The sequence below is a fragment of the Calliphora vicina genome, chromosome 2 (genome assembly GCF_958450345.1).
Source record: "Calliphora vicina chromosome 2, idCalVici1.1, whole genome shotgun sequence".
Lineage (NCBI taxonomy): Eukaryota > Metazoa > Arthropoda > Insecta > Diptera > Calliphoridae > Calliphora > Calliphora vicina.
This window is the reverse complement of record NC_088781.1, coordinates 70,791,666-70,812,727: the sequence shown is the minus strand read 5'-3', so window position 1 is coordinate 70,812,727 and position 21,062 is coordinate 70,791,666. Positions and strand designations below refer to the sequence as shown.

The 21,062-nt window shown below is 29.7% G+C and overlaps 1 protein-coding gene across 3 annotated transcripts in view; it reads left to right on the top strand.

Moving 5' to 3' along the window:
• Nucleotides 1–3,793: 3,793 nt before the first annotated feature.
• The window catches only part of TTLL4A (Tubulin tyrosine ligase-like 4A), a 78,660-nt gene continuing 61,391 nt past the window's right edge, over nucleotides 3,794–21,062 (top strand). Inside the window, exon 1 of one of the 3 annotated variants that reach the window (XM_065500942.1) lies at nucleotides 3,794–4,130. The gene's annotated coding sequence lies outside the window, so the exon portion shown is untranslated. The remainder of the gene's footprint in view (nucleotides 4,131–21,062) is intronic. The other 2 variants (XM_065500941.1, XM_065500943.1) reach the window with 2 other exon arrangements.

Below are 21,062 nucleotides of genomic sequence, written 5' to 3'. Positions count from 1 at the left end.
TTTTGTATTTTTTTAATAAAGAAATTAAAAGGATTATTATTTACTTAATTTTCAAAAAATCTATTGGGGGACAATACTGTTCACATATGACTTCGTTCAGATCTGATTCAAAAAACGTATAAAAGTTCCGTTAGTTTCAGAGTGAGTTACCAGATAATAGTAAATAGAGTGCTTAACAATTAACAATTAACAAAAGGAAAATGTTATCATATCAGTTGTTATGTGCAAGAAATAATGTGTAAACTAAAATTTCAACTATTCGTGAAAACTTTTGTCCCTTACTGTATTGCAGTCAATACTCGTCCAGATATTTGCGCTTGCAAGAAAGTCGTGTAATCCAAATCAAGAAGATTGGAATGAACTTAAGCGTGTTGCAAAATATTTAAAAGGTACAAGCAAATTATTGCATTGTCAGAAGCTGTTTGAATAAGAAATATTTTAAATGATTTAAATTGCAAACAAACAAATCCTACAGTTATTTTTGAAGACAACAGAAGCTGCCTAAATCTTATTAAGGAAGAAAAACTTAGCAACAGATCAAAACATATTTACATTAAATTCCACTTCGTTAAAGATTATGGCCCATAATCATAGTCAAACACTAAAGTCGGTTCTTTTTAAAAACAACTTTAAAATAAAACCTGCTTTTATTAATTTGCAACCACAATTTTAAAGTATGTTTTAAATTGAACCGACTTTAACTGGGTGCCACCGCAAATGTAGAAAATGTTTTCATACAATATACATCAAAAAACAGACAAGTGGCATCGCTGAACAGCTGACATACAAAATTAAAAAAAAAACAAGTAAGAGTGCTATATTCGGCTATGCCGAATCTTATATACCCTTCACCTTTGTTGTGGATGCATTATTATTTTTTATAATTAGTATATATGTATGTACATTGCCCACTTTCAGCGTACAGCATCATAAATTTATCAAGAACACAAAAAACAACAACAACGCCAAACGAAACAAAACACCAAAAGAAAAAACAAAAACAAAATACGCAAGGCAATGAAACCAACACACATCCAAACATACGTATAATTGTATAAAAAACAACAACAACAACAACGCCAAAAGAAACAAAATACGCAAAGCATGCACATTCAAACATACGATTTTTTGTCAAAAAAAACCAACACACAACCAAACAAAAGTTTAGTTCAGTGATGTTCAAAAATAAAATGAAGATGTATTGGTGAGAGAGCTACCCAGCAAACATAATGTCAAACACTTAAAATAAGAACAAAATAAAGAATGTTTAGATTTAGAATTTTTGCCAGATATAACCAATTTATTAAATGAATGTAATATAAATTTTAAGGATATGAAAGAAAATACATTATACGGCCTAAATTCTCTCAAATTGTTTATTTATTTTTGACTTTGTCTTTTTTGTGTTCAATTGTAATTGAAACGCGTGTGTTTGCTATGCTTCATCCAAAAACCAACCAACAACAATGCTTAATGAATTTCTTTAAAAAATGAGACATGTGTGTACATTTTTTAAACAATTGTTGTATGGGATGAACATCACTGGTTTAGTTGTATAAAAAACAACAACAACGTCAAAAGTAACAAAACACAAAAAAAAAACAAAATACGCAAAGCATGCACATCCAAACATACGATTTGTTGTTTTTTTGTCAAAAAAACCAACACACAACCAAACTAAACTTTAGTTCAGTGATGTTCAAAAATAAAAATGAAGATATTTGGTGAGAGAGCTACCCAGCAAACATAATGTCAAACACTTAAAATAACAACAAAATGAAGAAAGTTTAAATTTAGAATTTTTGTCAAATAAAACCAATTTATTAAATGAATATAATTTAAATTTTAAGGAAATGAAAGAATACACATTATACGGCCGAAATACTCTCAAATTTTTTATTTATTTTTAACTTTGTTTTTTTGTGTTCAATTGTAATTGAAACGCGTGTGTTTGCTATGCTTCATCCAAAAATCAACCAACAACAATGCTTATTGAATTTCTGAAAAAATGAGACATTTATTACGCTCTTTAAAAGAGCGTAACACGAATCGGTGTTGCCAGTAAATTTTTGTCTCATTTCCCCAATTAAAATCTCATATTGTTCACCATACATCTTTAAAAGTTGGGACATTTTTTTTTTCACTGGCAACGCTGATTCTTAAATTGTGCGATAAAAAAACGATACACAACCTGCTTGTTTGAGTTCTCAAGCTAGACTGATTAAAAGTTGTTTATTTCTCTACAATGCGTGTGCACACGTACAAAGTAAAATTTACTAAGTAAATTAATAAAGTAGCGACAGTACTACAACAAATACAACATTGTCAAAGTTGCTGACTATTTTTTTTACTTTGGTCTGAACTGTCAATTCACTTGTGGTTGTTGTGGCGAAAAATACAACAAGCCCAAAAGCAAAAACAACAACAGGCAACTTTGACAGCTCAGACCTTAAACCAAAAACAAAATTGCTTGTGGTTTTTGTAAATGTTGTATTTGTTGTAGTACTGTCGCTACTTTATTAATTTACTTTGGCGGCGCCCATGTTTTGCCTTTCCCTGCTTTAGTTGTAGAAAAAACAACAACAACGCCAAAAGAAACAAAACACAAAAAAAAACAAAATACCTACACAAAGCTTGCAATTCCAAGCATACGTTTTGTTGTTTTTTTGTCAAAGCATGCAATACATTGTGTTTTTTGATGAAATTTTCAGAGGTTGTCTCGGATTTTTGCTCATATCTCCGTTATTTATGGACGAATTTTGCTGATTTTAAATAGCAAAATTCTCGAAAGTATGTCTGACAGAATTGTTGAAGATTTGGATCCCGGAGATATCTGGGGCCTTCAGAAAATTGATTTCAACAGACAGACGGACAGACGGGCATGTCTTAATCGACTCCGCTATCTATAAGGATCCAGAATATATGTATATACTTTATAGGGTCGGAAATGAAAAATGTAGAAATTACAAACGGAATGACAAACTTATATATACCCTTCTCACGAAGCTGAAGGGTATAAAAACATAATTACATTTGGGAACAAATCAAGATCGCCGTAACAGTTTATATTTTCATAATTTTTTTTTCTGTTAATATTCACATTTTCTGTATTGCCGGCCTTTGGCCGGCTGAAGGGACTTTTAACTCTGGGTTGAATCGAACACCGGCTTCGCTAAAATCACTTTTTCTGCATATAAAAATTTTCTGAAGTACTGTCATATGAAATCAAAAAGGAATTTTTGGTTCACAATATTAATAAACTGTACCATATTATATATCATATTAAAGGTATTGTGAAGCACTATTCAATGATACCCATACGATCAGTTTGTTTTCCAAATATATGAGAAATGTACTATTATATGTATTGACTTTAAATTCATATAACTCTTAAACTAAGAGAGAGCAGGCAAAAATATTAACGTTTTTATGCTTCTAATTATGAGAGCTATCAACACCAAAGAAATTATAAAAATGCAAGCTGTTTCGCTGATCTTGACTTATACCGAAACAACAAATCAAGACAACGGGACACAATTTTTTTCAATTTTAACTCACGTTATTTTGCATTTTAAGTATAAAACACCTTTGCCCCCGCTAAATTGGTAACAAAATCGCTAAATTTGATGATAAAATAGCTAAATTGCTACCACTGAATATATTGCACGTTTTTGTCTTTCTTCATTGCTAAAAACATCAATTTATTATTTTTTTTTGTTACTGAAAATATATTTTTAAAAAGTATTAGTTGATATATATACATATATGTAAATATAATAAATTGAATGAAATATAATCAAATTTCTAAATATTTGTATAAAAATAGAAAAAAATAACAAAAATTTTTGTGTGGTGATTGTGGCTAGAAGAATGGTTGAATCTCATTATCGTATCAATTGATTTGATTTGCAATATATCTACATATGTAAAATATTGATATATAAAGTTAGTTAACAGATTTCATCAGGAGTGTATTTTGTGGATAAATTCCTTGGTAAAATTTGTCGTTAATTGTCTAAGATTCTAACATTAGTTCGTGCATCTGAATACCTACATATGTACATACTTAAGTTACCGTTGTGATTGATTGTGTGTCGAGTGCAAAAATTTACCACTAGCAGTTTAATAAGGTCAGTTATGCATGGATACATAATATTGTCCCTAACAATATGTAGCTTCGTTTAAAAAATAAAAGTACTAATAATTGGAACAGAGCAAACTCATTTACAAATTCCAATAACATAACATGTATGTATGAATTTCAATGTCATTGTCATGGCACATGTTCGCACGCATGTTGCTTTTCGTGTATATTTTCATAGTAGTGCATGCCACAATAAAGGACGTATATATTAAATAAACAATATTGACCTGATTAGAAAGACCCCCCTAAAAAATGTATGAATTAAAAACAAATTCATTAAGAACATTCTATTTTTAAATCGATTTTTTTTTTATATTTCAAGCAGAAAGAACTCATTTACATCTCTAATCAGCTTTGCCAAAATAATGTTTCCGAAAAAGTATTGGATACCATTTAAAATGCAGTCAATCAGACGCTTCTATAAATAGACAACATTAAATGATTCATTTTCTCTAATACTTCAGAAATAAACTGAAGCAACCATTGATTTCCGCAATTCATAGTGTTTAATAACCCTCTCGGACTTTAAGTTAACTTAAAACTAACTTATGATCAATCAGAAATAAGTCACATGTGACTAAAAAAAACTAGCTCATTTCCCTTGTTAATCCCTAGTCAGTTTTTCCATGTAGTGTCCATGTAGCTCATTATGAGTTAAGGTAGGGTCACACATGGCAAATATTTACTCAAAAAAGCGTAACCACTTTTTTACCACAAATTTTATTACCACAATTTCCTGATGTCTTAAAGGAAGGAGTTAATTACATTATTAATAGAGTTTTAACTTGGTCCTCTGAAAATGGATTTAAACTTAATTCAAGAAAGACTAAAGACCAGATCGCATTTGGTTTCCGAACTGATGATATGGAGATTACACTTGATGGCACATGTATTGAAATTGTAAATAGGATGAAATGTCTCGGTGTCTTGATTGATGATCACTTAAATTTTAAAGCTCATATTAACAGCATTTCTTCCAGAATATCATTTTTATTGAGAAGGTTATACTCACTTGATATATATCTTCCATTTTCTATTAGAATGCGTGTCGCTAATGCATTAAACACATTGAAGACAGCAGGCTTCCGACTTCAATCTGTCAAAAATAGAATACACACGTTTATATGAAGACGATTCTTTTGACGACAGCACAACTTCACGACGACACGACTTCGTTTGCTGCTGCTGCCCAATTAGGCTAATTTCTATTTTTGTCAACTTCAAAACAGAAATAGTGTTGCTAATATAATAAAAAATGTAAATCAAATTAGTGCTTAAAAAAATATATTTTTTTTTACTTAATTAAGAGAAGTTTCTGATAACCATATTGAAATGAATTAATAACAGGTACATAAATTATTACCACATATATATATTTACTCAAAATAATTGTTTAACGTTTAATTACTTTGGAATTTTGTACGGTTATTTTTTATTAAAATAAAAAATTAAAGTGACATCACTGAATTATAAATCAGCTGTTTACTTTGAAGCTGTCGTCTTTAAAAGAATTCACCGGCTGCCGCACGGCTGCAACTTCAGCCAGCAGCATTTGTGTTCGTGAAGTCGTGAAGCCTGCTGTCTTCAATGTGTTTAATGCATAATGCTTTATTAATGCCACATATTTTCTATTGTATAGAAAGAAGTATTTTCTGGTACTACGGGTCGTGAATTTGCTACATTTTAAATAATTTTCTATAGAATCGTGAGATTTGTTTTTCATTTGGGAATACGTCACCATGTAACTCCCTTTGTGAACAGATTTCTTCGATGTTCATTTCATAATTATGTAGCTATAAGGTTATTAATATTTTTTACATGATTTTTGTAAACGGTTTCCCTGATTATATACTAGACAACTTTCATTTGATAAATTCTGATAGGAACACTCAATTTTTATATCCACTTTTTCATTCCGCAATATTTGAAACATCATTCCAGATAAGATTATCAAGAATATGAAATACACTACCTAGGAATCTAAGATGTTTCTCATTTTTGCCTTATGTCTTTCGAAGGAAACTAATGAATTATGTAGTCAAACATGATTTATAATTTTTTCTTCTTCTCTTTAACTATTCCTCAAATTTTAAAAGATATGCACTTTCATGCATTATAATTTTTGATTATCTTAATGATTTTAAAAAAGGGTCTGATAACTATATTTTTTTATATTTTTTATTAAAATATATATACATTTATATTTATTTAAATGATTGCTTAAAAGAAAAAAAATGTTAATAATTTTGTAATTAATTGTTTTTAACTATTTTTATGTATACTATTTTTGTTAAATGTTAATATATTTAATTTAGTAGCTTTTATTAGCCATTAATGGTCCTAAGGCTTGGATATATAAATTGAAGATAAATAAATAAAATATTTATTACAAAAAAAAAAAAATTTGTTTGACGAGTTTACTCTTACTAGTGTTTTGTAAGATCAAACAGCATCAAATAAAATAATACTATTTATTTTGAATCATTCTAAGTAAAATACATTTTTGAAATAAATAAAAGAATTCAAATATATTTCATTTAGTGGTTACGTACTTTTCGTCAAATATTTGTCATGTGTGACCCTATCTTTAGCTTGTGGCACATTACTAATGATCATGATACAACCATTAGAAGGTAGAATCACTAGGGAGAGAGTTTAAAATGCTATGCCTTGTTACGTCAAATAATAGAAAAATAAAAAACAGAAATCCAAAAATACGAATAATAACAAATGAAAATTGAGAAATATTTTGTTTATATTTGAAATACAGTTCAATATCATTGAAATGATGCATGCAAATCCGTGAGTGTTTCTTCAGCTCAACACCGCAGGCTGCACTCCATTCTTTAATTTTATTTTCAGGACATTTTATAAATCTTACGACATTTTGTTCAAATAAACATTTAAATTGAATTTAAAATATTTTTCAATTTAGTTAATTTTTGATGTTTTTTTCAATTGTACTTTTATTTTTTATTTTATATTACTCTGACAATTCAAGGCATGTAGAATTGAGAACATATTTTGTAGTGATTCTACCTTTTATTGTTATATTATGACTAATGATTAGGTTTTAAAAATATTTAAATTGTTAAAAATTAAGGCCCTAATTTTGTAAATCACTTCACAAAGTGATATTTATATGGAAAGCAAAAACAAAATTTGAAAAATTTTAAAAATTTGTTTTTGTTTTATATACAAATTCTTAACAGAACAAACGCACCAAAATTCAAGCGTTGATTTGCCTTTCATAATTTCTAAATTTTGTATATAAAACAAAAACAAATATTTAAAATTTTTGAAATTTTGTTTTTGCTTTCCATATAAATATCACTTTGGTGACGTGATTTACAAAATTAGGGCCTAAAATTTATTATTATTCATATTAAAATGTTTATTATTATTCATTATTGTTATTAAAATGTATATACATTTTTCAAAATTTTATTATATTTATTAATATTAATTTGCAAATGTCTCTTCCTTGTGACTAGTATTTTCTTGGGTTTCCTTTATTTCTGCTAACTCAAATGGTTTGAATATGTTGCTTCTTTATCATTTCCTTAGCATTATCTGGATTTAGTTAACCATTGTCTTGAACTTATCTAGAATTTATTAATTAATATGAAAATTAATTAGTGAATCGAAAGTTAAACATATACATAACTTACCCATTAAAGCGTCAAAAAGTCTTAAAACTTTTCAGCGAATATTTTACATCTTAGATAACTAGACAAACTGATTAAAAATAAAAACAAAACAAATATTTACAGTTTTAACTGTCATGAGAAAAAAGTTAAAACTTCTTTTTTCATCTTTTGTTATTTCCTTTTTACTCTCTTAAATGTTTGTTTATTTCTGCATCAGCTTTGATTGAGTTAAAAGTTAGTTTAATACTTATCGAGAAGTCAGTTGTTATAAAGGGTACAATACACTATCAAAATGCTTGATGTCACTTTCGTGTACGTGTAATTTGATGCTTTGATGTACACTTGATTGATGACTCGTCAATCTGCATTTTATTTTTGATTGTGAGGTGTTAACACCAATAGAGGGAATTATATTTAATTATTATTTTCACTAAAATATATTTAAAAATGTCAATATCGGTTGCATTTTAAATTGCAATAACGGCAACATGTTTAGAAATAAGAAAAAAACAAAAATAATAAGAGAAATATAGCCAAGAATAAATAAGAACCCATAGTTCTAATCATAGTAGAAAAATAGAAGGTAGTTTCATTATCTCTTTATTTTTTAAAATTCTACGTCTGACATGCTTAAGGATTTTGACGTTTTCGTTAAAATAGTAATACCATATTAATTAAAATTTTTCCCATATATTCTTTGAAGTTTGTGAAAAAATTAATACATAATTTTCATTAATTTTAAATATATTAAAAAAAAATATAAAAAATATTTACTATCAAATTGGGATCAAAGGTAAGATTTTCATTTTCAAATATTTCAAAGCTAATTTGTGAACATTATTTTAAGATTTAACAAACATGAGTTGCATTTTCCCCAACTGCGAAAATACCAAATATGTTTGCAAAAATTCAAATGTAAATTTTTTTAAAGTCCCTACATTACCTAACAAACGACAAATTTATTGTCAGAGGGTGGATTATACAAACCAAACACCAGTTTTTTAAGCCTTTTGGAACGTTTAAATTAAATTTTTTTTAAATTTAATAAAAATTCTTTGTCAGGTAGCCCAAATTATATGTTAAATTTGTTAAATTCAACTAATGTAAATTTGGATAAAAAAATTGTTAAAAGGTTTTATCTTGGGAGAACATATTTTCGAATTCGGTTTTTAAACCGCCATTTAAACGATACAAAATATGTTCATAGTAATAAAAAAATGTTTACTTAATATACCTATAAAAATAGTCAACGTGTTTTAATTATAAGTAAGCGAATGTTAGGAATTGAATCATTAACTTCCAACACAACATACTTAATACATTTTTATTTAAATACTAAATTATAAATTACACATTTTTTGTAAAAAATTCTCTAAAATAAAAATAATTTTTAGGAATGTGGCAACGCTTTTTATAATACTCACAAAATAAGGAAACTTCAAAAAACCTTATTTGAAAAAAAAATTTTTGATTGAAACTACCTTCTATATTTTTATCATGGTTCTAATGGTATTTTTTTTAATTTTGTTTAACAATGAACCTTGAAACATACAATTTTGGATATTTTTCTTTATTGCAATTGTTTTGTTGAGAGTTTTTGTAACGTAGCATTTTTGGGCTTTCTTTTTGGATGTTGTTCATCTTATGCGGGTAATTTTCTTTTTATTTGTTTCTTTGATCTAGGTTTACTGACTTCGTCTTCTGAAGACTCAAATACATACAGTTTGTCAATAAATTGTTTTCAAAACTGAAAATATTCAACACAAGGCGAATTTACTGTACAGGTGGCGTTAACAGCACAGCTGATTTACTTTTTTTTCTTCGCCTTGGGGGCAAACTTGTCATAAATTGTTTACAAAACAAATTTATTTTATGCCTTAAATTGTTTTGTTTACCTTTATAGCTTCAAAAAAAGTTTATAAGATCTTTTAAAATTAGTGTTTTGATCTTGGAAATAACAATTTATGCCACGTGAATACATTTGGAGCATTAGCGCTACCATTTTCATTTGTTTTAGTATTTTTCGATGTTTTCTCTGGACAATTGCTGATCACTAGCAAATAAATTTAAACTTTGGTAATGTCTTCTTAATATTAATTAGCGTTGGTGTAAAATTTACGTTATTTTTATTGGCTTTATTACTATTTTTACTTAATTTTTTATTAAATTGATTATTTTTGTTTTTTTTTCACAAATTTTTGTTTTGTTTTTTTTTTTTGACACATTTGCCCCTGAAACAACAATAAAACACAATGTTGTTTTTGCTATGTTGTACTTGTTGTAATATCAACGCCACCTGTACAGTAAATTCGCCTTGATTCAACATATTTATAATTTAATTGATAAATAAAAAGAATATTTTTTATTTTTTGCAGATTTTTTCTTACAATTTATCTTCTTTATTTATTTTAAAGTAGTAAGACAAAGGAAACCTAAAATTCTAATTATAGTGAGGAAGAATGTAGGAAAAAAGAAAATAAGACAGTATTCAAGAGTGTCAAATAATTGTTTTCAAAATAAAGTACTATGCAATAATACATCTATTTTTAGCGATTTGGTAACGTAGTCTTCTAATATTTTGTGCGTACACCTTTACCATCAATCGCAGATGCAAATCTGCTCGGCATCAGTTTTAGAATATCGTATACAAGGGAAATTTTTAACCATTCTTCATTAATAAATCTAATTAACTCATTTTTATTCCAAGGGCTTTTTTGCCACCATTTTATTCAGAAAATTTCATGTTTGGGATTCAAATCTGTACTTGGGGGAGGTGTATCAATAACTTTTTTGCAGTTATAAAGAAACCACGGTCGTCATAAATATGATTTATGTTTTGGATCATTGTTATGGTATAGTGTGTATTTAAATTTTTCGTAATTTTCACGGTAAAGAAACTGAATTTTTGAGCACTAATAGTCAGTAAACCTTTTAATGGTCATTACGTCTTCTAAAATTCTAATTTATCCCACTTGTTTACTTGAAATACAAACCCACACCATTACACACAATTTTCTAAATTTGATCGTGGCTATTATATTTTTGTTTTCAAGAGCAGTCAGTGGTTTTCTCCAAACCATGTGTGGTCCACCGGGGCTGTAGAGCATTATTTTTGTTTCATCACAATAAATAACGTCATCCTAACACTCTATTGACAGAAAAATGTGATTAATAGCAAAGTGTAGTTTTTAATCTACATTTTCCCCGAAAGTAACGGCAGCTTTACAGTTACTCGCGATGAAAATTTGTTCTAATTTAGACATTTTTGTACTGTTTCATGCGAAATTGATAGTCCACATTCATTTTTAAGATCCTTTGCATGCCTATTTGTGGATTTGTTTCAATAGTTATTATTATTTTCTTTCAGTTCGTAAGAGCCTTTTTTCTGCAAGTTGATTTATTTAATTCCAATTATTCTTCCTTCCCAGCACGGTTTATAATGTTATACACAGTTGTTAGTTGCAAATAAAACATTTTCTAAAGTTTTTTGGGAGATTTTTCTTATAATATTGATAATAAACTAATTGAATAATTTTAAAAAAAGGTTCGCTTCCTGGCATCTTTATATTTTCTTTTTTTGTTACAAATTTTCGTTATATAGGTTGCTGTAGTTCTAAGTTACCGTATGTCAACTGGCGTCATCAGTATTGTCCAAATAAGAAAAAAAATTCTAATTAAAATTGTCAGTGTAAAAATTTGAAAACAATTGTTTGACCATATTATTGATGTTTTTTCCTATTTATCATTTTTCTTACAGTTTCGTTTTGATAATAATTTATTTTTTCGCATATTTATACTTAAGATAAATAAATAAATAATCGTGCTAAGATGAATAAGAAAAAAACTTAAGATTTTTTAGTGTTTGTCTTCATTCAAATTAAATGCTTTACAATATTTTTGTTTTGAAAACAATTAGTTGACAAACTGTATTCAATTTCCTCTGCAATGTGGCTTATTTTGTATTATTACTTCCTGCATCTGTTGTTTGTAATTTCTTTTGTTAGCTTTACTATGCCCAAAAGGTTTTATTGTTCAATTTCCTAATATGTATATAAATTCTTAATTATAAAATTGCTTAAAACTAATATTTATATTTTTTCAATTTGAAATATAACAAACAAATTATAAATAAAAAATGTGATTATTGAAAGTTGTATGGTAGCTCGATTTTTTACAATTCCAACAAACGTCAGAATGTTAATATGGCGACAAAAAGAGAAAGTGCGACTACCTTGTATTTTTCCATGGCAGAACAAGCAAGGTACAATTATTGGAAAGTTTGTTCTCAATTATTCATTCCCTATAACGTCAAACAAAACGAAATGACTGCCAAGGGCATAGACAACAACTAGATAGGTAACTGAGAGCCAAAGACCTAAGTCTGTTGTCAAAAACCTAATTCATGAGAATGTATTGCATGTATTTTGTTATTGTATCACCCGTATGTGTGAAAAGAGAGTAATTTTTCCATATATATTATTCTCTCCTTCCGTTCTATGTGTTTATTCTATGGCCAAGGGCGTCATCAACAATCTTCATTGTCAAGGTCTTATTGTAAATTTCATCTATTTAACTTACTATTATTAGGAATTAGAATATGGGAAGCCAAATTCATATTTATATATATAAAGTTCGAATAATTACCAAAAATATATGAATAAAACAAATTTTTCTGTATTTACTTTTTTTCGTGAAATATTTAATTCGAATTAAAATTGTTCCAAATAAATATGTGTTGGTTTTAATATAACGTGAAAAACATCGCAAAAACAAAATAAAAAGTGATGAGAGTAAATGCTTTATTTGGCGCTGTAGAGGTAAATATTGACAACTCTCCCTAATAATTGTACCTGGTTGATTCTGCCATTCTATTTTTCTATCATGAATAAAACGTTGTTTTCGAAAATATACAGTGGCTCCATCGCATAATCGGACAAGATTTTGTCTAATGTAAATGTGCTCTAAACACCAAAATAATGCACCAAAACAATAGTTTTTTTCGCTTAAAATTACACTCCACATTCCAATATATCTAAAAAATAACAAAAATTAAAATTTACATAACTAAAACGGTAAATTTTTGCAGAAAAACCAAAATAACTCAATTTCTTGAGTACAACACATAATCGGACAAAGTAAAATAGGTATTCCAAAGTGTGCGACCAATATTTAGTTGCATATCCATTGTTGTCTAGAATGGCCTGTAATAGCTTTATAATCGATTTTACCAAGTTTTGCACACTTCAGTCTCTTTTGAGTTCCATGCTTCTAGTAAGGACTGTTCTAGCTGAACTAACGTGTTACTTTTTATTTGATGTACTCTCCTAGGTAATTTTTTTTTTATACCCTTCAGCTTCGTGAGAAGGGTATATATAAGTTTGTCATTCCGTTTGTAATTTCTACATTTTTCATTTCCGACCCTATAAAGTATATATATTCTGGATCCTTATAGATAGCGGAGTCGATTAAGCCATGTCCGTCCGTCTGTCTGTCTGTCTGTCTGTCTGTCTGTCTGTCTGTCTGTCTGTCTGTCTGTCTGTCTGTCTGTCTGTCTGTCTGTCTGTCTGTCTGTCTGTCTGTCTGTCTGTCTGTCTGTCTGTCTGTCTGTCTGTCTGTCTGTCTGTCTGTCTGTCTGTCTGTCTGTCTGTCTGTCTGTCTGTCTGTCTGTCTGTCTGTCTGTCTGTCTGTCTGTCTGTCTGTCTGTCTGTCTGTCTGTCTGTCTGTCTGTCTGTCTGTCTGTCTGTCTGTCTGTCTGTCTGTCCGTCTGTCTGTCTGTTGAAATCAATTTTCTGAAGGCCCCAGATATCTCCGGGATCCAAATCTTCAACAATTCTGTCAGACATACTTTCGAGAATTTTGCTATTTAAAATCAGCAAAATCCGTCCATAAATAACGGAGATATGAGCAAAAATCCGAGACAACCTCTGAAAATTTCATCAAAAAATACAATGTATTGCATGCTTTGACAAAAAAACAACAAAACGTATGTTTGGATGTGCAAGCTTTGCGTGTTTTTTTTTTGTGTGTTTTGTTTCTTTTGGCGTTGTTGTTGTTGTTTTTTATACAACTAACCTTTTGTTTGGTTGTATGTTGGTTTTTTTGATTGTTGTTGTTGTTTTTTGAGTTCTTGATAAATTTATGATGCTGTACGCTGAAAGTGGGCAATGTACATACATACAGTGGGGAGCTCAAATGAGTACATGTTTCTATTTTGTGCACTTCTTATGGAATAAAAATAAAACTAATAAAGCAAATCCAAAAATTTTTTCTGCCATTTATTTTATGTTTAATATGTAACAAAATGAATTACAATTCAAAACAAAAAACATCCAGTTCTAAATAAAAAAACAGACAAAACTAAAATAACTCGCATGTACTCAATTTTGCACCCCACAATAACTTTAGGGAAGAATTGCATTTTTTAAAAAAAATTTCAAAATCCTTTATTACGTAAATCAAATTTTACACGCATTGGCATATTTTCTATAAATTTTTCATTAACTTTTTTTGGAATACTCTCTCTCTCGTGCTCAATCCGCTGTTAAAGCTCGTACAAATTGGTAGGAGTTAATCGGTATTGTTTCAACCGCCAATTCACGATTCACTAAAAATTCTCAATAGGATTGAAATCAGGACATTGAGCTGATAACTGCATTAATAAGAAATTTTTCTAGGAACACCATTCTTTACGATTTTTGACGTGTGCATTGGGTCACCATCCTATTGAAAAATTACTTCTTCTGCAGGATTTCCTCTTTTATATACAAAAACGTGATGATGAGACTACAAAATCGGTATGGTGAGTCTGCAAAATACGCAGATGGTTTTCTTTTCCCATTATTTCATTGATTCATAGCATTGGTCCAAGGTGGCACCATATAAAGCAACCCAATATCATTACCGTGTTTTACTGTTTCCTTACTGTGTCACCAATTTTGAAAAAATCGGCGAAATAATGAGTTAAGAAGACTATCTGCGTATATTGAAGACTAATCACACCGAATTTATAGACTTGCCATACCGATTTTGTAGATAAGAGCACCAGTCAGTCGAAGAAGTTATTTTACAGCAGGACGGCGAATTAAAGCACTCCTCAAAAACTTTGAAAAATGGTTTAGTGAGCAAAATTTCTACCGAAATAGTGTCCAGTTCGATATACCGACCTCAATACGTAATCATCTTTGTATTTTTCACATTCATCTTTTGGCTTTGTAAATTATAATGCTTATCCTGCAGAAGAAGTAATTTTTCAATAGGATGGTGACCCAATACACACGTCAAAAATCGTAAAGAATGGTGTTCCTAGAAAAATTTCTTATTAATGCAGTTATCAGCTCAATGTCCTGATTTCAATCCTATTGAGAATTTTTAGTGAATCGTGAATTGGCGGTTGAAACAATACCGATTAACTCCTACCAATTTGTACGAGCTTTAACAGCGGATTGAGCACGAGAGAGAGAGTATTCCAAAAAAAGTTAATGAAAAATTTATAGAAAATATGCCAATGCGTGTAAAATTTGATTTACGTAATAAAGGATTTTGAAATTTTTTTTAAAAAATGCAATTCTTCCCTAAAGTTATTGTGGGGTGCAAAATTGAGTACATGCGAGTTATTTTAGTTTTGTCTGTTTTTTTATTTAGAACTGGATGTTTTTTGTTTTGAATTGTAATTCATTTTGTTACATATTAAACATAAAATAAATGGCAGAAAAAATTGGATTTGCTTTATTAGTTTTATTTTTATTCCATAAGAAGTGCACAAAATAGAAACATGTACTCATTTGAGCTCCCCACTGTATGTATGTACATTGCCCACTTTCAGCGTACAGCATCATAAATTTATCAAGAACTCAAAAAACAACAACAACAATCAAAAAAACCAACATACAACCAAACAAAAGGTTAGTTGTATAAAAAACAACAACAACAACGCCAAAAGAAACAAAACACACAAAAAAAAAACACGCAAAGCTTGCACATCCAAACATACGTTTTGTTGTTTTTTTGTCAAAGCATGCAATACATTGTATTTTTTGATGAAATTTTCAGAGGTTGTCTCGGATTTTTGCTCATATCTCCGTTATTTATGGACGGATTTTGCTGATTTTAAATAGCAAAATTCTCGAAAGTATGTCTGACAGAATTGTTGAAGATTTGGATCCCGGAGATATCTGGGGCCTTCAGAAAATTGATTTCAACAGACAGACGGACAGACAGACAGACAGACAGACAGACAGACAGACGGACGGACATGGCTTAATCGACTCCGCTATCTATAAGGATCCAGAATATATATACTTTATAGGGTCGGAAATGAAAAATGTAGAAATTACAAACGGAATGACAAACTTATATATACCCTTCTCACGAAGCTGAAGGGTATAAAAAAAAAAATTACCTAGGAGAGTACATCAAATAAAAAGTAACACGTTAGTTCAGCTAGAACAGTCCTTACTAGAAGCATGGAACTCAAAAGAGACGGAAGTGTGCAAAACTTGGTAAAATCGATTATAAAGCTATTACAGGCCATTCTAGACAACAATGGATATGCAACTAAATATTGGTCGCACACTTTGGAATACCTATTTTACTTTGTCCGATTATGTGTTGTACTCAAGAAATTGAGTTATTTTGGTTTTTCTGCAAAAATTTACCGTTTTAGTTATGTAAATTTTAATTTTTGTTATTTTTTAGATATATTGGAATGTGGAGTGTAATTTTAAGCGAAAAAAACTATTGTTTTGGTGCATTATTTTGGTGTTTAGAGCACATTTACATTAGACAAAATCTTGTCCGATTATGCGATGGAGCCATTTTATTGAAGGCAAAATGGACAGATTTGTTTTTCTCACAATTTTGAACCATTTTGAAACAAAATGTAAAGCAATGTTTGAAAAAGTTGCTATCGCAAACAACTTTGCATTTTTTCAAGACAACGACCCCGAGCCCACATCAGGTGTTGTAAAGCTTTGGTTGATCCATAACTGTCCCAAACATATAGAAACGCCTGCACAGATTCCAGACTTTAATGTAATTGAGCATCTTTGGGAGGAATTAGCTAGGAGATTACATCAAATAAAAAGTAACACGTTAGTTCAGCTAGAAGAGTCCTTACTAGAAGCATGGAACTCAAAAGAGACGGAAGTGTGCCAAAACTTGGTAAAATCGAGCATAAAGCGATTACAGGCCATTCTAGACAATAAAGGATATGCAACTAAATATTGGCCGCAAACTTTGGAATACCTATTTTACTTTGTCCGATTATGTGTTGAACTCAAGAAATTTAGTTATTTTGGTTTTTCTGCAAAAATTTACAGTTTTAGTTATGTAAATTTTAATTTTTGTTATTTTTTAGATATATTGGAATGTGGAGTGTAATTATAAGCAAAAAAACTATTCACCCTTATCGTGGTTGGCGTAAACGTCATACACCTACGAAAGTTTCGTCTAGATTAAAGAAACAGTTTGCATTTTATCTTTAATCTAGTACGAATCAGTCGTAGATGTAAAACGTTTACGCCAACCACGGAGACTAAGGTTTTATGCCACCTAATAAACACGAAAAAACTGACATGACTTCCATAATGTTTTCTAAGGTTTATAGAAATCAGAGTTGTAAATGAATCATTCTTTTTTGATTTTAATTCATTATGAATTAGCTAAATTTTGAGTTAATTCGTAGAATTGAAAAAATGAATTGAATGAAATTTGAATCAATTCAATTCAAATGAATTTGTAAAAATGAGTTGCAATTCATTTCCAATTCATTTGAATTGAATTGATTTTGAATTAATTCAAATGAATTAGAAAAAAGAATTAGCAATTCAAATGAATTATTCAATCAATTTCAAGAGCAGATCTCTAGAGGGAATGAAAAATTTCTACTACCAAAATGAAAAAATCCAGTACAAAAATTAAAAGCCTTGTCGTGTATCCTCGTCTGATCAATGAAAACATGGTGTTTGGAGTTTATTTCTTCAAGAAGATTTTTATTTTGAAATACGCTGAATGAAAAAGCACATTTAATATTCAAGAAGCAAGAACAAAATTCTGCTAATATTTATTTAAAAAAAAACAAGTAAGAGTGCTATATTCGGCTATGCCGAATCTTATATACCCTTCACCTTTGTTGTGGATGCATTATTATTTTTTATAATTAGTATATATTATCAAGAACACAAAAAACAACAACAACGCCAAACGAAACAAAACACCAAAAGAAAAAACAAAATACGCAAGCCAATGAAACCAACACACATCCAAACATACGTTTAATTGTATAAAAAACAACAACGCCAAAAGAAACAAAACACAAAAGAAAAACAAAATACGCACAGCATATGCTTCCATCCAAACATACGATTTGTTGCTTATTTGACAAAAAAACCAACACACAACCAAACAAACGTTTAGTTGTATAAAAAACAACAACAACGCCAAAAGAAACAAAACACTAAAAAAAACGAAATACACAAAACTTGCACATCCAAACATACGTTTTGTTGTTTTTTTGTCAAAGCATGCAATACATTGTGTTTTTTGATGAAATTTTCAGAGGTTGTCTCGGATTTTTGCTCATATCTCCGTTATTTATGGACGGATTTTGCTGATTTTAAATAGCAAAATTCTCGAAAGTATGCCTGACAGAATTGTTGAAGACTTGGATCCCGGAGATATCTGGGGCCTTCAGAAAATTGATTTCAACAGACAGACAGACAGACGGACAGACAGACAGACAGACAGACAGACAGACAGACAGACAGACAGACAGACAGACAGACAGACAGACAGACAGACAGACAGACAGACAGACAGACAGACGGACATGGCTTAATCGACTCCGCTATCTATAAGGATCCAGAATATATATACTTTATAGGGTCGGAAATGAAAAATGTAGAAATTACAAACGGAATGACAAACTTATATATACCCTTCTCACGAAGCTGAAGGGTATAATAAAACTATCTTCCAAAAGTAATCAAAAATCAGGAAAAATAACAATTTATGTAGTTCATAATATACATATATATACATTAGAGTTAATTTAAAAAAATTGATTTGCGGGTATCATCGTTTTTCTAAAGATTTTTGCATAAATAAAAATAATGGCGTCCTTTTTTTTGGAAAATATTTTCTAATAATAAACCTAGAATCATGAAGTTAAACAAACTTGATACTTAGGCCCTAATTTTGTAAATCACGTCACAAAGTGATATTTATATGGAAAGCAAAAACAAAATTTTAAAAATTTGTTTTTGTTTTATATACAAATTCTTAACAGAACAAACGCACCAAAATTCAAGCGTTCATTTGCCTTTCATAATTTGAAAACTTTGTATATAAAACAAAAAAAATTTTTAAAATTTTTGAAATTTTGTTTTTGCTTTCCATATAAATATCACTTTGGTGATGTGATTTACAAAATTAGGGCCTTAATAACTTTCAATGCCCAACGAGGGAATTAAAGTTAGTTTTTGGTTAAAAAATTATCTTATTTTTCATGATAGTCTTCCTTGAGCAACATACACTTTGTCTAACGTTTATCCAATATTTTTCCCTTCCAAAAAAAGTAAGATTTCTCGAGATCATCCAAATAGGTATTTGCTTGTGAGCTGATTTCATCGTTGGAGTCAAATCATTTTCCACCGAACCATTTCTTCAGGTTTGGAGACATGAAATAGTTACTAGGGGCTAAATCAGGAGAATAGGGCCGATGACCATTCAAAATTGAAACCACAGAATCATGTGAGATGCTAATGACTTTCACAATCTTTCGCATTTTCAATCTCCGAACGGCCAACACCAAACCTTTTATATTTTTCAATTGTTTCTGGTTTAGAGAACTCAATTGAGCGTCCAGAATGTTCGGCATCTTACGTGCTTGTCAGCCAAAACTAAATTTAGTAAATCACTTTTTTACCATTGAAATTGATGGTTCAGAGTTCCCATAGTATTTATCAAGATTATCCTTGCTTAGAGTGACGGTTTTTTTCGCATGTTTAATGAGCACAAGAAGTCGGTTCCAATAGCCTGTAACCCTGAAGAGTACCTAACATACAACCTTGAGGGACCCAGAGTGTAGGGGAATTTTTTTCAAGCAACATTATTAGCAACAACAATTTGGGCTCTACCAGTTTAAAAATATATTATAAGACGAAAAGCTGTTCTCGAAAATAGAAATTCATTCGCGAGTTTAGAAAATGTATTGAATTAAACGCAATATCCATAGAAATTAAAATGCTTAAGTTATCGTCATTGATGTTTCCTCTTATTAAGTCGGTGAGCTTCAAAAGTAGGCAGGTAGCCTCAAACAATTCCATCTCACTTAACAAGAACCGAATTTTTACGATTGTCTTACATAAAATTATTTGTAATAACAACATTTGAACCAACAAAATAATTGTAGGAAAATAGTACCTCACTACATCATCTTATTCAACTAATTTAAATCATACTAATCCATCATACGAGCACATCACATCTTGCTTACTTATTTAAAAAAAAAATATATATATGGGGCATTTCATATCAAGTGAACCAACTTTTGAAATCGATGTCTTCCGATCGATGAAATTTGCACCAAGGTTAGTTCTATTGGATAGTAACTCAGACACAAATGGGCCCTTTTAAAATGGGCCCTTTTTTTCTTAAAATAAAGCTTAGATATTTTCCTTGAGCACCTATTTGGTCGCTTAGTTGGATGCGAGTGGGATATCTATCAAAATAAATATTTTGTATCTCAAAACATAAAATTTTTGACTTTTTTTTTGCAAAATCGATTTTTTCTCCAATATGGGAAAAACTTGGTGCAAATTTCATCCCGATCGGAAGACATCGATTTCAAAAGTTGGTTCACTTGACATGAAATGCCCCATATATATATATTGGGATAACCCCATGGTATTGATGATAGTGTGCTGGACTTTATGTCGGTTGGTTGGGTATTCTAATTCAAAAATAATTCAGATACTAAAGACAATATACGCATTGACTCATAAAACTAAAAATAGCTTTGTTTTTCTAAAACGTTCTTAATGCCATGTCAGTATCGCACCAAATGACGTTCCATGGTACGTCAGGAGTGTTTCTGATAAGTTGTATTATTGTCTGAAAGATATTGCCGTAGTATTAGGTTTTAGTCCATCACACCTGTGTTATACATATACATATACCAAATAAATGAGTGGTTTAGAATTTAATTTATGTATTTGAAGCATTAACATAATACATAATAGAATATTAATATGTGTTTGAAATTATTTTCA